Source organism: Zingiber officinale, chromosome 9A (genome assembly GCF_018446385.1).
Source record: "Zingiber officinale cultivar Zhangliang chromosome 9A, Zo_v1.1, whole genome shotgun sequence".
Classification (NCBI taxonomy): Eukaryota; Viridiplantae; Streptophyta; class Magnoliopsida; order Zingiberales; family Zingiberaceae; genus Zingiber; species Zingiber officinale.
Genome location: NC_056002.1, coordinates 4,556,445 through 4,577,271, shown reverse-complemented (window position 1 = coordinate 4,577,271; position 20,827 = coordinate 4,556,445). Strand labels below are relative to the sequence as shown.

At 36.5% G+C, this 20,827-nt stretch overlaps 1 pseudogene; it reads right to left on the bottom strand.

Moving 5' to 3' along the window:
• Positions 1-1,485: 1,485 nt before the first annotated feature.
• On the bottom strand, positions 1,486-20,050 carry LOC122018830 (annotated as a pseudogene).
• Between the last annotated feature and the right edge of the window lie 777 nt (positions 20,051-20,827).

Here is a 20,827-nt window from a genome sequence, read left to right as displayed (position 1 = left end):
ATTTTATGGAAAAACTTATAATTTGCACTTAAATTTTTATATTTATGTTGAAAATGCTATAGTGATTTCTAGCGGGCTACACCAGTATTCAAAGCTCCTCGATCTTCGATGTCTTATGTGGATCCATGTCGAACTTCTCTGGCTTGTACAAGAAGCGCGAGGCAGAGCTGAAAGTTCAAATTTTAATCTGATCCCAAGTTTGTGAGAGCGAATGAAGAATACACATGCATGAATGACAAAGAATAGCAGAGGAGCGAGTCTGTTGATTTTGTGATCGCCTTTCAATTATCCTCTACCTAATTCTAAGGCTTAATTTATTGAATTAGGAGAGAAGATAGAAGAGGACAAGAGCCAAAGAACAAGGAGAAGAAGAAAGAGGAGTCAGTCACGCTTCTTTAATCTCTCACTCTGCCTCTCTCGGCGTTTGGTACATGCCTTTGTCTTTGTCTCTGTCACTGACACGAACAGGGATATACGTTCATCTATCTATGGACATGGAGTCAGTCACTCACTTAAACAAACTTTATACAGTATTGGTCAAAATTATTAATATAAATTTATCAAGTAGTTTAGGTGGTCAATCTAATCTTTTTTGTCATTTTGGATCAAAGGAATATGTCTTTGACAGTTTATTTTTGAAAGACGCTTCGTATGTTTGCCCAAGAATGTATTTAATTTGGCGAAATTGATTTACATGAAAAAACCAGGTCTAATCTGATTGAATTGTTTTCAGTAGTTCTCAGGAAATGGAAGTATTGAGGTTGAGGTTTTGAGACTGACATCGAATTTAACTTCCTGCTTCATTCTTGTATCTCTCAGGTCTCGTCGCGTTGTGTTCACTCGTGAGTCAGCGTCACCTCACAATACGATTTGTGGATACCATAAATAGATGAATTCTTAGAGACACTTGGTTATTCTACTGTTTTGTTTTGTAGTAGTCTTTTTCAATAGCTTCACGGTTTACACAGTCATTTTTTAAGATTAAGATTGCTGGAGAACGAAAGACATGCAATTGCAGGTCAAAAAAGAAGCAAAAATATGCAGGAGAAAGAGATTGCGCTGTGTTAGTACATCTGCCATCTGTCCCTGGTATTATTGCTAGTTCTTCGGTCCCCTTCTTTTCCTTTATCTAGGCTTCAAGCCACAGTGCTTTACATGGGAGACAAGGCAACTAGAGAAAAAAACAGAAGCTTGTGCGATGAGTAGGAAGTCGCCTAAAAGTACAATTCAATAAAGAATCTTGCCAGTGTTCATCAGCCTGGATGATCTCTAGGGTTTGCAGCAAAAGTGGTCACAGCAGGGGCGAAAACTGGTAAAGCTGAAGGAAATAATCAATTAGCATTGCAAAGTCATGAACAACGAATCTGGTATGTTTTGAAATTATCCGGGTTAGGAAATTTGATCGTGTCGTGCATTCTGAGTTTTAAATGAGAACGGATTAACTGCGAGTTCCTCCACTAAGATGGTAGTTTCATTAGCAAACAGTTGCAAGAATCTCCTTTATCTAATTTTATTAATCAGTTTACTTTACTTTCTCATTTGTCATTTGTTCATACTTTACATTGAATTTAGTTGCTCAATATGGCAGTAGAAGAAAATGAAAGGAAAAAAGAAGATAAAAATGAAATCAGTTTGGTCTTAAAACTTATAATTGGTCATCAATTTGATCAGCGGAGACCAAATATGTCAGGGCATTCATCCCATTGGCCTTCTTCCCTGGCTTTCCAGTAACCACCTATGTATTTATATGTAGCACTTCCCTTATCTTTCGCAAACCACCGAGGTTTCCATCCTTTTTCCTGCATCTGTCTTGCCTGCATTGGCATAGTCACCAGTAAACCACTAGAAATAATCCAAATGCGAGGTAAGTAATATTCCACCATTTTGTAGTTAATCGGCAATGATAAAAGATGTACAATCCCAGTTCAACGAATCTCTTAGTGATATATACAATCAGGACAATTTGGGTAAGCTATACTTTTGCCAGAGAGATTGCTTAAGAATTGTTGTGTTGGTTCACTAATAGAAACTCAGGGAGTCAATGCCTTTTAAACAATGAAAATGTTGTTTTTTCTTATGAAATTATGAAGCAAGTAATTCAAAAGAAATTATCGGGTCAAAAGATCAATTAATCATCGAGTCAATACATCTTTCATGAGCAACAAATCAAAGGTCTGAAAACCAAAAATTTGTTTGGCAAGTATGGTATTTAAAGTAATTCATTTGGGTAAAAAAGAGAGAATTCCACGCTTAACCTGCCGTTGACGTTTTTCAAGTCTCAATTTCTCATCATTTGCCATTTCATACTGCCCATTCTCCAAGCACCTCTGGTCAGGCCTTAGCCTTGAATCAGTAGGTGGCAATTTTTCCTGCTCAACAGTTTAAGCAAATAAAAGAGGAACTAAATAGAACTTCATGTACCCATAGTAAGAAACACTCATGGATGTGAATAAATGGATGATTGCTGCTTACCTTTAACTCAAGGGTGAGTTCATTCAGTGTTATTGCACACTGTGTGAGATTGTATCTGGTAGGAAATTTAGGCAGTCTGCTACGCTTCCACAACAAGTGTCCTTCGGACAATGGTTCACATCCTCTACCTTTCCCTGAGCAGTTTCTTCTGACATAGTACATACTCTCATCCCATTTACCAAAAAGTGTGGCAACAGTTCTTCCATTGCGATCCTGAACTATGCCTTGCACCTACAATAGTTACATATAGCAACTTATATTTCCGTCAATGGAAAATAAATAATTCTTCATACTTTTACTATGTCATTCCAATAATAGGGGCATAGGTTATGTCATTCCAATAATAGAGGCATAGGTTGAAAATTTGCCAGCACAAATAATCACAGAGCTCAAACATTCTTGTACTGCTTGGTATTGACTTTGCTGCACTGTTAACCATCCACTGTGGTCAAAACAAGCATTATGTTGTTGTCTAGATCCTAGTACGGAATATTAGTGTTACACATCCAATATCAGTGTTCAAACCCTCACATGGGAGTATCTTTTAAGGAAATTAACATTCCCAGAGCAGTTTCCGTTGATATGATCTTGTATAGCAAATTAAAGCGACATCAATATTAACTGAAAATAAACATCAATGATCAAACTAACAACACTTGATAAAGATATGATAGATCAAACAATCTTCAAAAAGAGGAAAAATTGCGCTGGAAGCAAATTGCCTCCATCAAAATAAGGGTTAGCAGAATTTTCAATCACCTGATGAGGGTTACGGTCTATTATTGACTGCTCCTTAAACTTTAGCTTGCATGAATATTCATGATTTCCTTGTATTCTCATAGTCCCATAATGATCACAGTAAAGTCTTCCCAGTACAAGGTTGCAAATGGAAGTTGTCACCTGAAATCAAATAGTTTCAATATTCACGATGAGCCCAAAAAGAACTTCAAAAGCCTTCTTATGCAAAAGGCATGTACCTTGTTCCACTGAAAAACTTCTCCATCATCAAATTCAAGGGTTAACACACCAACAGGATCCAATTGTATTGAGCGCCCCCAAAACTTGCTTTTCAAATTGCTATCTCCCCAGAATTTCCATCCTTTACCCTCACAATGATATGCAACAATCACGGGATGGTGACTGACCTGTAAACATATCTTACATTCTCAAAACATTGTTTGGCACTAACAAAGTATAAAAAACTTAAACTTTAAGAGCGTGATACAATATCAAAGCTTCCATGATCCCTCAAAAAGGATGAGAGTTTTTGCAAACAATGCCATAATGTTAAGTAATCCATCAAATCTCAATACATGCTGGTATCTGGACCATTATCTATATTTACTTTCTTCTGAATATTCTGGAATGTTACGACTTAAAACCATCCTCATGAATGATAGATTCAAAGCACAAAATTTATTTAAATAATCTACTATGAGAGCAAGGATTCATAATGCCCTTTGGATTATGTCATGTCATCAAATTTATCCTTTCTTGACAAATTAATCCTTGAACAACTCTTTTACTTTCTAAGCCAGAATATTGCACGTTATGCAGACAACAACAACAAAAAAAAAAAAAGAGCATAAAAGGAGTTTACACATGATTAGGAGGCATTTATTAAGAATCGGGTTCCCAGTCACACAAGCAAATCCAATCACATGACATTGTAAATCTTGTTTAACAAGAAATATATTATAAAAGGTTGTACCGTTGTAAGTATCTCATCTACTATTATCAGGAAGACATTGTTTTTTTACATAGTCTTCGTTTTGGCGCTTCTCTAAACCTAATTAGATTGACATTATGTTTAGATTTTACCTAATCTACCTCCTGAAATTATAGATTGGCATTCTTTGGCAAATCAGTAGTATTTGTATCTTAGTAAACTGCTATCAAGGTTGTTTTGGTGTTAACAATTCCTTGATGATAATAGAATGCAAGTTACATCTGTATCTTGTGTGAGACAATTCTTTCAAAATGATAATGTTTTTTACAAGATGGCAGCTATTATGTAAACCTATAGATCGTCATACTTGTGGTTTGTAAAGAAGACCGAGACATTTATGCCACAATTGTCCCTCCATAACATGGCATAATCTCTACTAGCATGGTTGATTGTTTATATTTTAATGTCTGAACTTTATAATAGGTTACTCTTGCAATAAGTTACTGAATCGATTATTTTAGGAAACATCAAATAGAGACAATAAATTGGCATCTCAATTTCCACCACAATATATCAAATAAGAGCAATGAACACAAGATCTTATGATATAATGGTGTTCTCAGATATTAGCGAAGTAGCTTTTGCATATCAGAGCCTTAGATTTTAAAATAGGAATGTAAGTACAACAATCACCTAGAACATAAGTGGATTCTGCAATCACAAATAATCAATCTCAGGTTTTTAAATATTAAAGTTACCTTCTCTGAGAAGAACCTAAGGCCTTTATCTGGATAGTCAGCCTCATATGTTTCCCCCAGAAGTGGATTAAATGGCTTGAAGGATCTGCCATCAGTTGAAGCATATGCAGAAACAGCAAAAGCAGCAACATTAAGCATCCTCATTAGTCCATTGCCCTACAATTGCATTGGGAAACATATCAAGCTAATCAAAATTGAGCCTTATATCAAGCACTAGACTTGATCACATAAATACTTAAGAGAAGCATTAACTTGGCAAGAACAATCTGAAAGATCCAAAACAAGACTGCCTAAGAAAATCAGAGAAACAAGATTGCCTCAGAAAATCAGAGAAACAAGATTGCCTACGAAAATCAGATAAGTGACTCTTTTGGAACCTGTTAATCCAAACAATTGTACCAAAAATTAGCAAACTACTTCAGATAAGTATGCTGAAGTTTGGATAAATACAAGCAAATGTGGATTCTATAATATTATGACTAGTTTTCTAGCTAGTCAGGTTGATGCCATAAGCACATTAATTGATCAAACCAATCAAAATGACCAACATACACAAAGCCAAGTTCATAGTCAAAGAATATTAAGATCTGTACTGTTTATTTGTAAGTACGACAGAAATGAGATAACTTCAAATATTTGAGAATCTACTAGTATGGCTATAGCATGGACAACTGTTTCATATATAATGAGCTGGATATTGAATATTGATTCATAATGTTTGAATGACCCATAAAGCAACCGTTGGATCCAGATATTGACTTGGACTCTTTTAGCTGTTTGAATAGTGAATGAATTAGATGCAAATAACTTCAAAAGGGAGATTTTTTTTCCTTCCATTAATTTTATCTAATGCAATTTCTTTAAATAAATTGAAAGTGTCTATATTTTGCTTTACTTAAATATCTTCTTTGATCTCCTTTACCTATCTCCTAGCACCATTCATCATAATGGGCTCATACATCAAGCTATAAAATTTAGTAAGTTTAATCACCCACTTAAATCCACAATTTATATTGATCTCCTTTGAGTATATACATGATAGTTTAGATGTTTTCCCACATGCCCTTCAATTGGAAGAAACTTATTTGTTCATGGATGACTATTTATTATATTTTATACTCCCAAATCAACCTTCTCATCTCCACTGTACCTTTTGTGCCATATTACTTCAGCTTTCCAGCACATTGGTTGACAAAGCATGCTGAACTTACAGTCATCCAAGCATTCATTTTAATTCATGGCAAACACAATGAAAGATGAAAAACTATAATTGGACTTGTCACCTCTTCAGCTAACAATAAATGAAATAAATATAGTACAGAAGCCAAAGTTTTCAGAAATCTCAATATGAACAAAGAACAATCTTATTGCAGCAGTATACCCATCTACAAATGAATTTGGTTATTAAGAAAAGTAATGCAAATCACATTAAACAAAGATACATTAATTTGGTAAATAGAAACTACCTATCATTTTTAAATATTCACCTCTTTACCCCATTCAGAAGCTTGGTCAACAAGGTATGAGTATTCTAAGTCCTCAAAACATTTTTGCAATGAGGAAAGAGGTTCATTAAAATACACGGGAAGACAAACTTTTGTAAGATCCATTCCAACATTATCCTTAATCATTGACCAGAGGCTCACTTCCTTTTCCTTTTCAACTGGGCTAGGCAATTTTTTCCGCCTGGTAACATGGGGGTATTTTAATCCACCATACTGCATTGAATAATCGCTGGCAGAACCGACACCATAATCATTTTGATCATCAGAATCATAATCAGATATTTGGAAGCCAGATTCTGTGCTCTTAAAAGAACCAGATGAGAGAAAATCTTGCGTATCAAAATATGCATTAGCTTCATCATTTGTGTCTTCTTCAGCAGCATTGTGCATTTCATTGTCATAATCAGATTCACTAGCACTCCCTTCTAGAAAAGATCATATTTACAAGCAATTAAGATCCACAGGAAGATAAGTGACAATTGAATTATATTTGCATGACTGACAATTCACATAATCAAACAGGATAGGAAAGAAATTGCAGCCATAATACAACAAATTGTTGATCCTGACTATTTGGTGTTGGCACAAATAATATCCAAATGTTAAGTCTTGCCAAGTATAAGAAATGAGCAATCCTCCAATATCATTTGACAAGTTTCATTGTGATCCTTCATATATATATACGAGAGAGAGAAAGTAATTTTATCCTAGGCGACATTCGTGCGTGACGCGCGTGGGTGCCTCTTTGCATGGTAGATGCCAGATGCCTCCATTCAATGGAGGTGCCTCCCATGCAAAGAGGTGCCTATATATATATATATATATATATAAAAGGTTTGATATAATGTGCACCTCGCAAGGCGGGGCGCCCGAAAGCCATTCGAGTGCCCCACATGCGACTCACTCATCAAAATTAATATATATATATACACACTAAATTGCTATGCTACAAACTCGTTGTTGCATGACTGTGCAGACCCAGGGCGCCTGGATTCAATCAGAAGTTTTTTTTTGTTGTTTTTTGTTTATTTTTTTTTGGATATATTATATGTATTTAGAGTTTAAGATTTTACAATTTACGCGTTGGATTATAGTGGATTTAAGCTAATAAGATTTTCCCTCTAAAGTTCAAAATTCCCTCTTGGATTATAGTGTTCAAGATAAAAAAATTTAGATGATCACTGGGTATATTATATGTATTTAGCGTTTAAGATTTTAGAATTTAGGAGTTGAGTTATAGTGGGTTTAAGTCAATAAGATTTTCCCTCTAGGGTTCAAGCTTCCCTTTTGGGTTATAGTATTCAAGATAAAAAAAAAATTAGATCTCACGGAGTATAATGCTATTTTTTTAAAAGAAATGTTGATTTAAAAAAAAATAGAATCCAAGTGCCTGAATCAAATCCAAGCGTCTGGATCGCTAGGCGCGCACAGACGCGCAACGTTTGTTCCGCAGCAAAACAGAGTTGTATATATATATATATATATATATATATAGAGAGAGAGAGAGAGAGAGAGAGAGAGAGATTTTATGCTCCGAACCATTCCTTGAGGACGTCCACGACCATGCAATTTTCCATTTTTATTTTTTTATTTTTTATTTTTAAGCTTTTGGTTATGCCAATAAGATTTTGCCTTTAGAGTTTAGGGGTTGGGTTATAGTATTAAATGCAAAAAAGCATTTCAAATAAAAAAAAAAATTTCGGGTGTGCACGGAGTGTGCGGCATAAGGTCCTTAGGGTATCATTTATCTCTCTCTCCATGTATATATATATATATATATATATATATATATATATATATATATATATATATATATATATCAAACGGACACTTAGGGCAAATTATAATATAAAACCGATTAGGAGAAACCACTGAAGAATTACATTCAATTGAGAACTGCTTTATGAAATTTTTACTGGTGCAACAATTGCTCTAGCAGTCAAGGGATCAGAGAATAGGTGAATACTCAAGGAGTAAAAGAAGACATGGTTCCCTTTATGCAGAAAGGCTAAAAAAGTTGTCTCCGAACCTTTGTACACTGGTAAAAGTTCAATGGCATCTTGGTTAAAAATGTAAAACAATCAATTGCATTTCCTTAAACCCAGGTATAAACTTATGGTGAACAGGAATGATGGGATTCTCTAATACATTATAGTCTCACAGTTATTTAGTAAAATATATTCTTCTTAAAAGTAACCTATAAGTACCCCATGTTGGTTTTGATATGATCAACCAAGTCAAGTTAGGCTTTGCGTATTTGATGCCTTACGTCTGAGTGTGCAAGGACTTAGGAACGTAAGAAGTCGAGTGAAAGACGTAGCGGACGAGGATAGCACGGGAATCGAGTCGACGGGTTCAGTGCATCCGAGGGAGAATCTGTGGAAGAGTACATCGGTGGAGCGAGAAGGACATGCACGACACCTTTGAGAGATGAGAAGTCAGAGCGGAAGATTGCTCGGAAGAAAGCCGGAGTTGAATTCGGATGAGCTCAACTCTGAAAGGCCAGAGCATCACCCAAACGACTGGAGAAGAAGTCAACGACCAGAGAAGGTGTCGAACAACCAGTACTTGGATGACTAGTCAGGGTGCTTGGACCATCAAGTCTGGGCGCTCGGATCACCAAGGTGCCTACCAGTCGCCTCGTCACAGAGTCATTGTTGTAGATCACTTTTGGGTCCATGTTAGCAATGGTTCAAGTGCCCAGACCTGGTCCAGGAGCCCGAACATGAAAAAATTTTATCTTCCAACGGTTGTGAAGTCGTTGCGTGGAGATAGAATTTACCACGCTGGAGGCACACAAATCACCATCCAGGGGCTCGAAGTTCGCCAAAGTCAGCAATGGATAAACTTGACCAGAGCACTATAAATAGAGTTCTGGTTCACCTAGTTTCAATACAACACTTCTATACTTCGAATTTCTTATTATGATTTCAATTTCTGTGCTTTCAATGCTTGTAATAGGCTTCTTCGCTTACGACGAAAGGAGAATTTTAATGAACATCCATTGCCTTGGATTAACAACCTCTCTAGATGCAAGCCAAGTAAAATTTTGTTTGTCTCTTACTTCTTTTATGTTATTATTTTTGAATTAGCTAATGCTTGCTCATTGTTAAGCTGAAAAGCAATAGAAGTGTTAAATTTTAACTTGCAGGCAAGTCACCCCCCTTTTGCCAGCTGCATGGGACCAACAAGTGGCATTAGAGCAAGGACGCTTCATAAGGACTAACCGTTGGAAGCACACAATGGTCGGACCAAGCATCTATCCGCCTAAGTTCGAGGGGGAGTTCGCTACATGGAAAAAAAATGGAGATATTTTTCAAAACAAATTTTGATTTATTATTAATAATGAAATATGATTTTGTAGCACCTAAAGATCAGCAAGGAGCCGATAAAGAAGAATACCTGTGGACAAAAAAGAAGCAAGCCGACTTCGTGGCAAACAGCAAAGCAAAATTCCATCTGCTAAGTGTTCTACCACCATAAGAAGTCAACCGGATTAGAGTCTACGAGTCAGCCAAAGAACTCTAGGAGAAATTCCTTGAGTTGCATGAAGGGATCTCAGGGTGAAACTTGTAAGACGGGATCTACTCCGGAACCAACTCAGCAACCTCCGAATAGAAGAAGGTGAAACAGTCACTCATCTACACTTAAGGATCAAGGAATCAATCACCGAACTCATGAATCTCGGAGAAATGATAGCAAATCAAGATTCGTTAAAGTACGATTTAAACGCATTCCCTAAAACACCCGAGTGGAAATCCATAGTTGACCTTTTTTCATCTTTAAGGACCTCGAGGTAAGTACATTAGAAAATCTGTTTTCTACTTTTGAACTTCACAAATTGAAATGTGCAGACTTAAGAAATAAAGAAGAAAAGATGGCTCAAAACCTAACACTAAGAGTCAACCAGAAGGTGAACTAGATTTAGACACATCACTCAACGAAGACGAAACTGCATTTATGGTAAGAAAGTTCAGTAAATTCATTAAGTCTAACAAGTTAATAAGTGGCAGGCTAAAAAATTTCTACAAAGCAAACGAAAGGTGCGATGCTATAACTGTCGAGAAGACGGGCACATCATGAACAACTGTCCAAAACTAAAGGAGAAGGACAAGAACAAAAGACCAACCCGGACGAAACACACGAACCTGAAGGCGACGTGGGAAGAATCGTCGTCATCAGAGTTAGAAATTAAAGCCTACGCCGGACTTACACTGATAGCAAGTTACCAAGAAGATGACGAAGCAAGCTCATTCGAAATGAGCATAGAGAGCATCGACGAAGGGGGAGCTACTTCAGAGGGAAACAACAATGGAGGGGGAGCGTCAGATAACGAGATTGACAAGTGAGGTATGATCTCTACCTCCCGATAAATTATATAAATTTGTTAAAATGCTTTCTAAAAGTTCTCAATTAAAAGGGCAGCTCGGTGCACGAAGCTCCCGCCATGCGGGGTTCCAGGAAAAGATCCATTGCACGAACCCTAGAAGTTCTCAATTAGAAATAGAAAATGAAAAATAAAAAAAATAAAATTAAAAATTATTTTAGCAAAATCATGTCCATCAAAAATGAAAATAAAAAATTAAAAGAACACATAGAGTTATTGAAGAAGAATGATGCAGGCTTAAACTTAAGTTCTTTTCAAAATTCAAATTTTAGAAATTATGATAGGCTTAATTGGCATTTAGATACTATAAGGGTCAAATTGTAAAAGTATCATAAAAATTTATTCCTAGAAAATATCTTATTAATCCAGTAGCTAGAAACCTATATTAGGTTCCAAAATCATGTCTAGTTTAAATTCCTTTTAAATTTAATTGATTAACTAGATTGGAATTGCTTTAATTAGAAAAATATTTTTTGTACAAACCTACTGTTGGCACATTCTCTATTGGAATAAATAATTTTGAAAATTTCTGACAAGTAATTAATTTTCTATGAATTTTTTGTCAAAATATTAATTTTTAATATTAAAGATTTTTAAAAAGTCAATCTTCAAAAATTTAATTTTTCTACCGATATACTTTCTGTTAATAATCTAAGATTTGGAACATGGAATATAAGAACTCTCACTCATAAATCAATAGAGGTAGTAGATATGATGATTAGGAGAAAAAATAGTATTTTGTGTGTACAAGAGACAAAATGGATAGGCGAGAAGGCAAAGATGATAGAGAACTCGGGTTTTAAGTTATGGTACACTGCAAAGAGTAAAGCAAGAAATAGAGTGGGTATCATTGTAGATAATTTGTTAAAGGATGAAGTTGTAGGAGTAGTTAGAAAAGGGGATAGAATTATAGCCCTTAAGATAATAGTGGCGAAAGAAACTATGAACATAATTAGCGTATATGAACCACAAGTAGGATTAGATGAAGCTACCAAATCAAGGTTTTGGGAGGACTTAGATGAAATATTACAAAATATTCCACCAAGTGAAATGATTTTAATAGGAGGTGATCTAAATGGACATGTCGGAGTGAAAAATGAGGAATATGAGAGAGTACATGGGAGTTATGGGTTTGGAACGAGGAATGAGGAAGGGAAAACTATATTAGATTTTGCGATAGCATATGACCTTATATTAGCTAATACGTTTTTTAAGAAAAGAGAAGAACACTTAGTCACATTCAAAAGTGGGAATAATAAATCACAAATTGACTTTCTTATGGTTAGGAAGAAGGATAGAAAGATTTGTAAAGATTGCAAAGTCATCCCTGGAGAAAGCTTAACTACCCAACATAGGGTAATAGTGTTGGATATACGCCTCAAACATAGTATCAATAGAAAGAGAATATATACAATTCCTAGAATTAAGTGGTGGAAGTTAAAGGATGGGAAACAAAATATATTTAAGGAGAAGGTAGAAGTACAAACATTAGGTGAAATATACGATGACTCTAATACAACATGGGATAAGATGGCATCAAAGTTGAAAATAATAGCTAAGAATGTACTCGGTGAGTCAGAGGGACATGCACCACTTGGTGGTGGAATGAGAAAGTACAAGAGAAAGTAAAGGAAAAACGAATAACTTATAAGGAATTATATATTTGTAAGAACGAGGAAAACTTAAAAAAATATATAATAGCCAAGAAAGAAGCTAAGATAGTAGTGAGTGAAGCAAAAAATGAAACTTTTGAACGGTTATATCAAAAATTAGATGCAAAAGAAGGGGAAAGAGATATTTATAGAATAGCTAAAGTGAGAGAAAGGAAAACAAGAGATCTTAGCCAAATAAAATGTATTAAAGATGAATGTAATAGGGTATTAGTAAATGATGGAGAAATAAAAGAGCGGTGGAAGAGGTATTTTTATCAACCTTTTAATGAAGGTTTAGGTGACCAACTTAACTTAGGTAATTTAATTAGGTCAAATGAGCATAGAAATTTTAATTTTTATCATAGAATTCAAACTTCAGAAGTAAAACAAACTTTAAAAGAGATGCACAATGGAAAAGCCGTTGGACCAGATGATATTCCGATAGAGGTATGGAAGTGATTAGGGAAACAAGGTATTGAATGACTTACAAAATTATTTAACATGATATTGAAAACAAAAGAATGTCTGATCAATGGAGGATAAGTACTCTAGTTCCCTTATATAAGAACAAGGGAGACATACAAAATTATGCAAACTATAGGGGTATTAAACTAATGAGTCATACTATGAAACTTTGGGAAAAAGTAATAGAAAAAAGATTAAGGAAAGAGACCACAGTGACAGAAAATCAATTTGGGTTCATGCCTGAAAGGTCGACAATAGAAGCTATACATCTCCTTAGACAATTAATTGAAAAATATCGGGAGCAAAAACAAAATCTACACATGGTATTCATTGACTTAGAAAAAGCTTATGATAGAGTCCCAAGAGAAATTATATGGAGAATTTTAGAAAAGAGAGGTATTAGCGTAACATATATTGAACTAATTAAGGATATGTATGAGGATGTAACGACCAGAGTAAAGACTTTAGGTGGAGTAACTGAAGCATTTCCAATAAAGATAGGGTTACATCAAGGATCAGCCCTAAGTCCCTATCTTTTTACACTAATTAACGGATTTAACTCACCCCGCATTCAAGACATGCAGTCTGTAAGTGCATGTTGTTTGCAGATGATATTATTTTGGTAGATGAGACACGTGAATGAGTAAATGCTAAGCTAGAATCTTGGAGGGAAACACTAGAAGGGAAAGGTTTTAAGCTTAGTAGATTAAAGACAGAATATATGGAATTTAAATTTAGCAATATTAGAAGTAATGAAACAATTGTTACGATAGGAGAGGACGAGTTGCCCGGAACCGACAGATTTAAATATTTAGGATCATTTTTACAAAATGATAGAGGGATTGAGAGAGACGTCTTACATAGAATACAAGCAAGATAGGTGAAATGGAGGGGAGCGTCAGGTGCTTTATGTGATCGTAAAATACCTCTTAAACTTAAAGTAAGTTCTACTGTTAGACCTGCTATGTTAGTATGACTCGAGCACATGAGCATAAGATGAGAGTTGCAGAGATGAGGATGTTAAGGTGGATGTGTGGACATACGAAGATGGACAAAATAAGGAATGAGCTCATTAGAGAGAAAGTCGGAGTTACATCTATTGAGGACAAACTTCGGGAGACACGTTTAAGATGGTACGGACATGTACTTAGACGACCAATAAATGCTCCAGTTAGGCGATGTGAAACTAGGATAAACATGCATATCAAACGAGGAAGAGGAAGACCAAAAAAGACTTGGCTAGCAACAATAAAATAAGATAAAATTTATTTAAATATAGATGATGATATAATAGGAGATAGAGCTCAATGGCGTAAAAGGATTCATACAGCCGACCCCACCTAGTGGGAAAAGGCTTGGTTGTTGTTGTTGTATACTTTCTGTTTTACATACTTAGAAAAAGTTACAAGATTTTTCGAGCTCAAAATCTATTTTTTAAGTATTTTTCTTTACAAATACATCTTTCTATGCAAAAATAATTAATTTTCGCTAATATTAATCTTATTTTTTTTAAACTTTATCTCAACATTGGATAAGTACGTTTAATAGTGACAAAAATTTTCATAATTTTTGAAAGATTAAAAATAATTTTAAAATTATTTCTTTAAAAAATTGGTTTTTAAATAGTAAATTCAAAATTTCGATAAATAATTCCCATAATTTTTCTAAGTGTTAGTCACTGTTTATGTAATCCTTAAAAAAATTTTCAATGTTTTATCCCTATTTTTAATGTGATCAAAGAGGAAGATATAAAGATTAAGTCTAGGGGAGGTACAATTTTTTCTGTATCAATTGTTTATCTTGCAAATTATATATACTAAATTGCATATTCATTTATTTAAATATTTTGGTTTAATCCTAACTTAACTTGGATTAATCCACATCAAAAAAGAGATGATTGTAAGTACCTCGTGTTGGTTTTGATGTGATCAACCAAGTCAAATTAGGCTCTGTGTATTTGATGTCTTGCGTTTGAATGTGCAGGAACTTAAGAATGCAAGAAGTTGAGCGGAAGACAAGGCGAACAAGAAGAATTTCATGAGAATCGAGTCAACGAGTTCGGTGCATCCGAGGGACGAAAAGCTGAGAAGAATACACCAATGGAGCGAGAAGATCGCACGCGGTGCCTCCGAGGAACGAGAAGTCGGAGCGGAAGATTGCTTGAGGAGAAGGCCGAAGTTGAGTTTCAGTGAGCTAAACTCTGGAAGGTCGGAGCATTACCCAAGCGACCGGAGAAGGCGCTAGACAATCAACACTTGGATGACTGGTTTGGGTGCCCGGACCGTCCGAGCCCCCGGACCACCAAGGGGTCGAACAAGCGCCTCGTCGCAGAGTCGTTGTTGTGGATCACTTTTGGGTCGACGTTAACAATAGTCCAGGCATCCAGACATAGTCCAAGCGCCCGGACATGAAAAAAAATTATCTTCCAACGGTTGCGAAGCCATTGCGTGAAGATAGAGTTTGCACGCTGAGGCACCCGAATCACCATCTAGGCACTCAAAGTCCGCCACGTCAGCAACGGATAAACTTGACCAGAGCACTATAAATAGAGTCATGGTTCACCTAGTTTCGTCCTCTCGGGATGGTCTAGTGGCTAGCGCATGAGGTGCTGCCACCATGAGGTCTAGGTAGGGTTGTAAATGAACCAAGCCGCTCATGAGTTATTCGAAGCTCGATTCAATAAAAGCTCCTTTGAGCTCGTTTAATAAGGCTCATTAAGATAAACAAACCAAGCTCAAGTTTCACAATACTCGGCTCATTTGCTCGTGAACATGTTCGTTAGTAAGCTCATGAATCAACTTTTAAATGAAAAAATAATAATTTTGATATTGAATTTATAGATTTTACACTCTACCTATGAAAAATATAGACAAATGTATTAAATTTATTTATTAGAATAAAATTGTAAATTTTAATAAGAATATTATAATTTTCTCTAAATATATAATTTAATTTTTAATGAATATTTAAATTTATAATTTATATTTATTAAGCTCGTTTATGCTCGATAAAAACTCGAATAAGCTCGTGAGTCATAAATATATTCGTTAAATAAAGCTCGCGCTTGGCTCGATTATAAATGAGTCAAACTCACATATTAAGAGTTCGGCTCGGCTCGGCTCGATTACACCCTTAGGTCTGGGGTTCAAATCTTGGCATAGCCGAGGTAAATGTCTCCCTCAAGGCTAGTAGTCACCCATGATTTACCTCCTCCGTGTTGGCCTAGGAATGAGTAGGGCTGTAAATGAACCAAGCGTTCATGAACAAGCTTGGTGTTCGGCTTGGTAAGAGCTTGTTTATGTTTGTTCAATATACATAAGATTAATTAAACAAACAAGCTTGAACAGCTCGTTAAGCTAAACAAACAAGCTTGCTCGTTAACGTTCGTAAACAATGTTCATGAACAATATTCACGAACCATATTTATTAATAAAACTCTTTCAATATGCTAAATAAATAATAAAATAAAATAAATAAATTTAAATTATCAATCTTAATAACCAATCAAACAATTAAAAGTTTCAAACAATCAAACAAGCTTGAATTGAGAGCTTGATAACATCTAAACGAACCAAGCTCAAACCAAGCTCAAGCCAAGCCCAAGCCAAGCTCAAGCCAAACTTGAATTAAGAGCTTGATAACATCTAAACGAACCAAGCTCAAGCTAAGCTTCAAACAAGCTCAAGCTCATAAAAAATAAACCAAGCCAAGCTTGAACACTCATTTCAAAAGCTTGGTTCATTTTAAGCTCGGCTCGACTCGGCTCGGTTATCTTATCAAACAAGCTTGAACACCACAAAGCTCGGCTTGGCTTGGCTTGTTTACAGCCCTAGGAATGAGTTGGCGGGGGCACTGGGGGCAAGCGGAGTTGCCTTTTGCCACCGTGGTTCATCTAGTTTCAATACAACACTTATGTACTTCGAATTTCTTATTCTGTTTTCAATTTCGGTGCTTTCAACACTTGTAAGAGGCTTCTCCGTCTACGACAAAAGGAGAATCTTAATGAGCGTCCATTGCCTTGGATTAGCAACCTCTCTAGTTGCAAACCAAGTAAAATTCTATTTGTCTCTTACTTCTTTTATGTTATTATTTTTGAATTAGCTGACACGTGTTCATTGCTAAGCTAAAAAGCAATAGAAGTGTTAAATTCTAACTTACAGGCAATTTATCCCCTCTTGCTGACCGCACGAGACCAACACAACCTTGCAATTTTACACTTGCAGATAGCTAAAAGAACATGGTTAATGTTAAATTTAGTTCCTCGATGAAATCTTGAATGATTAGAGGACATCTGTATTACTCAGAAGGGCTTGTTGAGCAAATCTCAACTTCAAGGTGGCACAACTAAGCTAAAACTGGTTCAATTGGATCATTTCTAGTTCCCTAAAGAAATAAAAGGAGAAACAGCATTTGCAGTTAAAATGGAAACTATTTTAACAACCTTAAGAACTTGGTTAGGATATAAATTTAGATTTCAGGAAAACTTGAAGAATGTATTACTAAGCAGCATACCATACTTATATGAGTTTATGTAGCCAGCATGGCAACTTGCACAAATAAGATTTCTATAGGAAGATCTATCTATTAAACTGAAATATATTACTTTTACCACCTGGAGATGCTTAAGTTGCCAAGACAGAAGACAAAAAATGGTCCAAATGCACAAGCATCAAAGAAATGGTAAATTTGAAATTTCTTTACCCTTTTGATTCTCTTTTATTCTCCAATACTATTATGCATCAGAACTGGAAAAAAGAACTTACCATCAGGATATCATGTAGTAGAAATGATAGTGCATAGATTATACAGTTATCACAATCCATCTACCATGCAACCATACCACTATATTTCTCATGTCTTGATCCATGGGCTGACCCTTTCTTTTTTGATTGCCTTTGGCTCTCATCAACATCAGTATTCTCCAAGTCAGCCTTTTCTGTCTACGTAATCAATAAGTAAAAATTTTCTAAGTACATGCAAGTGCTGTGCCATTATTGAAAAAACATGGTTTAGCAAAACAGCATTGTTCAGAATCATTGAATTGGTAAAAATGCAATTACTTGTCATCCTAGGCAAATTGGCAGAATACCAATAGGTGATAAATAGACACAAGGATTAATATCAACTCAGAAATTCAAACTAGAAATAAAAACATCAATAAGTGGGTTAAACCTCAATTACAGTCAATAACGGAGTAGTTTTAATGTGATTTTGAAATATTCCACTTGGGGGCATGGACATGCACATATAGAGATTTATACCAAAATATAGTTGATGGAAGCGTGAATATATCAGAAAACAAATGGCATGTCCACAATTCATACCCAAATGACAATTTTCACCCTTCCCTTATCAAGGGATGCACAACAGAAAATGTGTTTTTTTATATATTTTCTTATTACATGCATACACCAACAACAACCGCATTACCTGCATACACAACATAGAATATTCTTGCAGATAGCATATTTACCTCATATGCTAGTTACCTCATATGTAACAAAAAAAACAAGCCTTTTTGTAGCATTCACAAAGTGCTTTGATGGATTTATTTAGATACATGAAAATTCCCAAACTGTTTTGAAACTGAGAACGAAAAGAAAAGGACTAGCTAACTGGACTAATGTTCATATAAACTTTCTGTATCTGGTAACAACTCAACTCAAAACTTTAATCCAAAGATCTTAACCCATAACCCAAAAGTTTAAGCTGCTAGGAAAATATTAATACATAAATTTATGATTTAACATCCTCCTCAAGGTCAACAAATTTAATCTCTTACGGTTATGCAAACACAAAGAGAGTGCAAGCTAGGCATCAACAATCATTCATCGCATAAACAAAACCACAATGAATGATTTAAGCAATAGACAACAGCAGCACAAGAGGGGCACAAGCCAGTGATAGAACTAATATGCATTGCTCCTTGCTGCCATTTTAATGTTTTACGGAGGAATCCATTAACACAAAAAGCTTTATTTGTCAGGGACGGTTCAAATCCAAATTTAGAATTGAAAACACTGATCATAAAGAAGTCTATAGAATCGGCTTTCTTCAGCAGCATCAGTTATTCAAGATACAACACGAAGGTCAAAATGAGTCCTCAATTCTCTACAGAATAAGAAAAAGGGCACAAATGTAACAGGTCCCTTTTATACCTCTAAATGGCGGAGGGTGTCGACCAGGAGGGCTTGCTTCTGCTTGATTAGCACGAGCTGCTTTTGCAGTGCAGTGAACTCACTTCTCATGATCTGTTCGCAGTCCTGTATCGCTGCCTCACTCACCTCTTCCTTTTGCAGCCTCTCACGCAACTTCTCCGTGGACACCACCGCGTTGTCGACCGGTGCCATGAGATCACTGTTGGAAATCCTTGGAAACATGTCCTTCACCGCCTGTAGTGTCTCCACCCACGCCACCCTGTCACCCCCCGTCTCCGCTCTCAAGTACAGACGCTTGGTCCCGGAGAAAATGGAGAATCTCTTATCGTCCGTTCTACTCTCCCGTGTCGAGGAAACCTAAAGTAGTAAAAAAGAAGTTTATATCGACGATGTTGAAAAGAGTTATGAAGAAAATTCGGTCTTCGACTTCCGACCTTAAGATGGACTTCGCCAATAGGCTGGCGGGGATGGTGCGATCCGATTTTATTCCGGCAGGCAAGCAGCCGTGCAGACTCCTCGCCGATGACCTTGGGGCCGTTCTCAGATTCCTGGCTCAGATCGATACAATCTGGGCCTTGGAACTTGTAGTAGGACAGCACGCCGTCGTGTAGCACGAACCAGCGCGGCTGCCACCCCTTACCGAAGTTTACCCACTTGTGGAGGATCCCCACGATACCGTCTCCGACGAGGTCGTTGAGCTGGACCTCTCGGTGGTCGAGTGGCGCATCGCGGAAGGACGTGCGGTGGGAGGCAGATAGAACAGCGGATCGGTGGTGGCGGCGGTGATCGATGACGTGTCCGGAAGGGCAGCGGAGACCGTCGTTCTGGCAAGGGAGGGATTCGCACCTACGGACAGAGGATGTGACAGGTGACGGAGGAGGAGGGGGCATGGCGGAAGGGGAAAGGTGAGGAGGCCGCTGCTGCGGCGAGAGATACGGGGGCGGAAGAGGCGCAGCAGAATGGATTCATGGTCGGGAAAAAAAAGACATGAAAGGTTTAAAGAGAGTGGGAACGAGGCGGAGGCGGAGTCAGCACGCAAAACCGCCGCGGACACGTGTGGGTGGAGAGGTTTGTTTGGCAGCTGGTTTTTTTACCCCGTCCCGTTGCTTTGCAGCAGCGGAATGGACGGTTGGTATTGTACATGATGCGTTCCAGCAGCGGAATTGTCCCGTCCAGTTGTTTTTTTTGTTTTTTTTTTTTCATTTTTTCTCCGGACATGCGTCTTAGTATACATGAGTCTGCCTTCAGTACTTTCTCAATGTAATTTGTAAACAAATGTGAGATGTGGAGGACGACTTGATGCTGACTTTAAAGCTTAAGCCTCTGGCCAGGGTATCTTTTTGGAATAATTGATAATCTCCACTATAATTTCTTATTTGTGGATGCTTCCTGATAAGTTTGTTGAGGTGGTAAAGGTAGTAGACTGTGTCTACTCCTCTCTTCATCAGCATGTCCACGTGATGGTCTTACGATTATTTATAAGTGTAAGGAATTAGAGTCTTAAATACGCTAAAACACAGTGAAATTTTTTAATTTTTTTATCCAACAGATTCATACGAAAGGAAAAAATATTACTTAAAATAATCTATACTAAGTTGCATGATAATAATTATACCTTTGATATGTGCTCACAAACTCCGGACAGCTTGGATCTCAGCACGATCACACGTTCACGTCTCTATGATATTCACACGAACAAGTCTTGTTTTCGTTTGTCTCACAAACTCACAAGAAAAAGATGGAAACCACCTAACGTTGTGC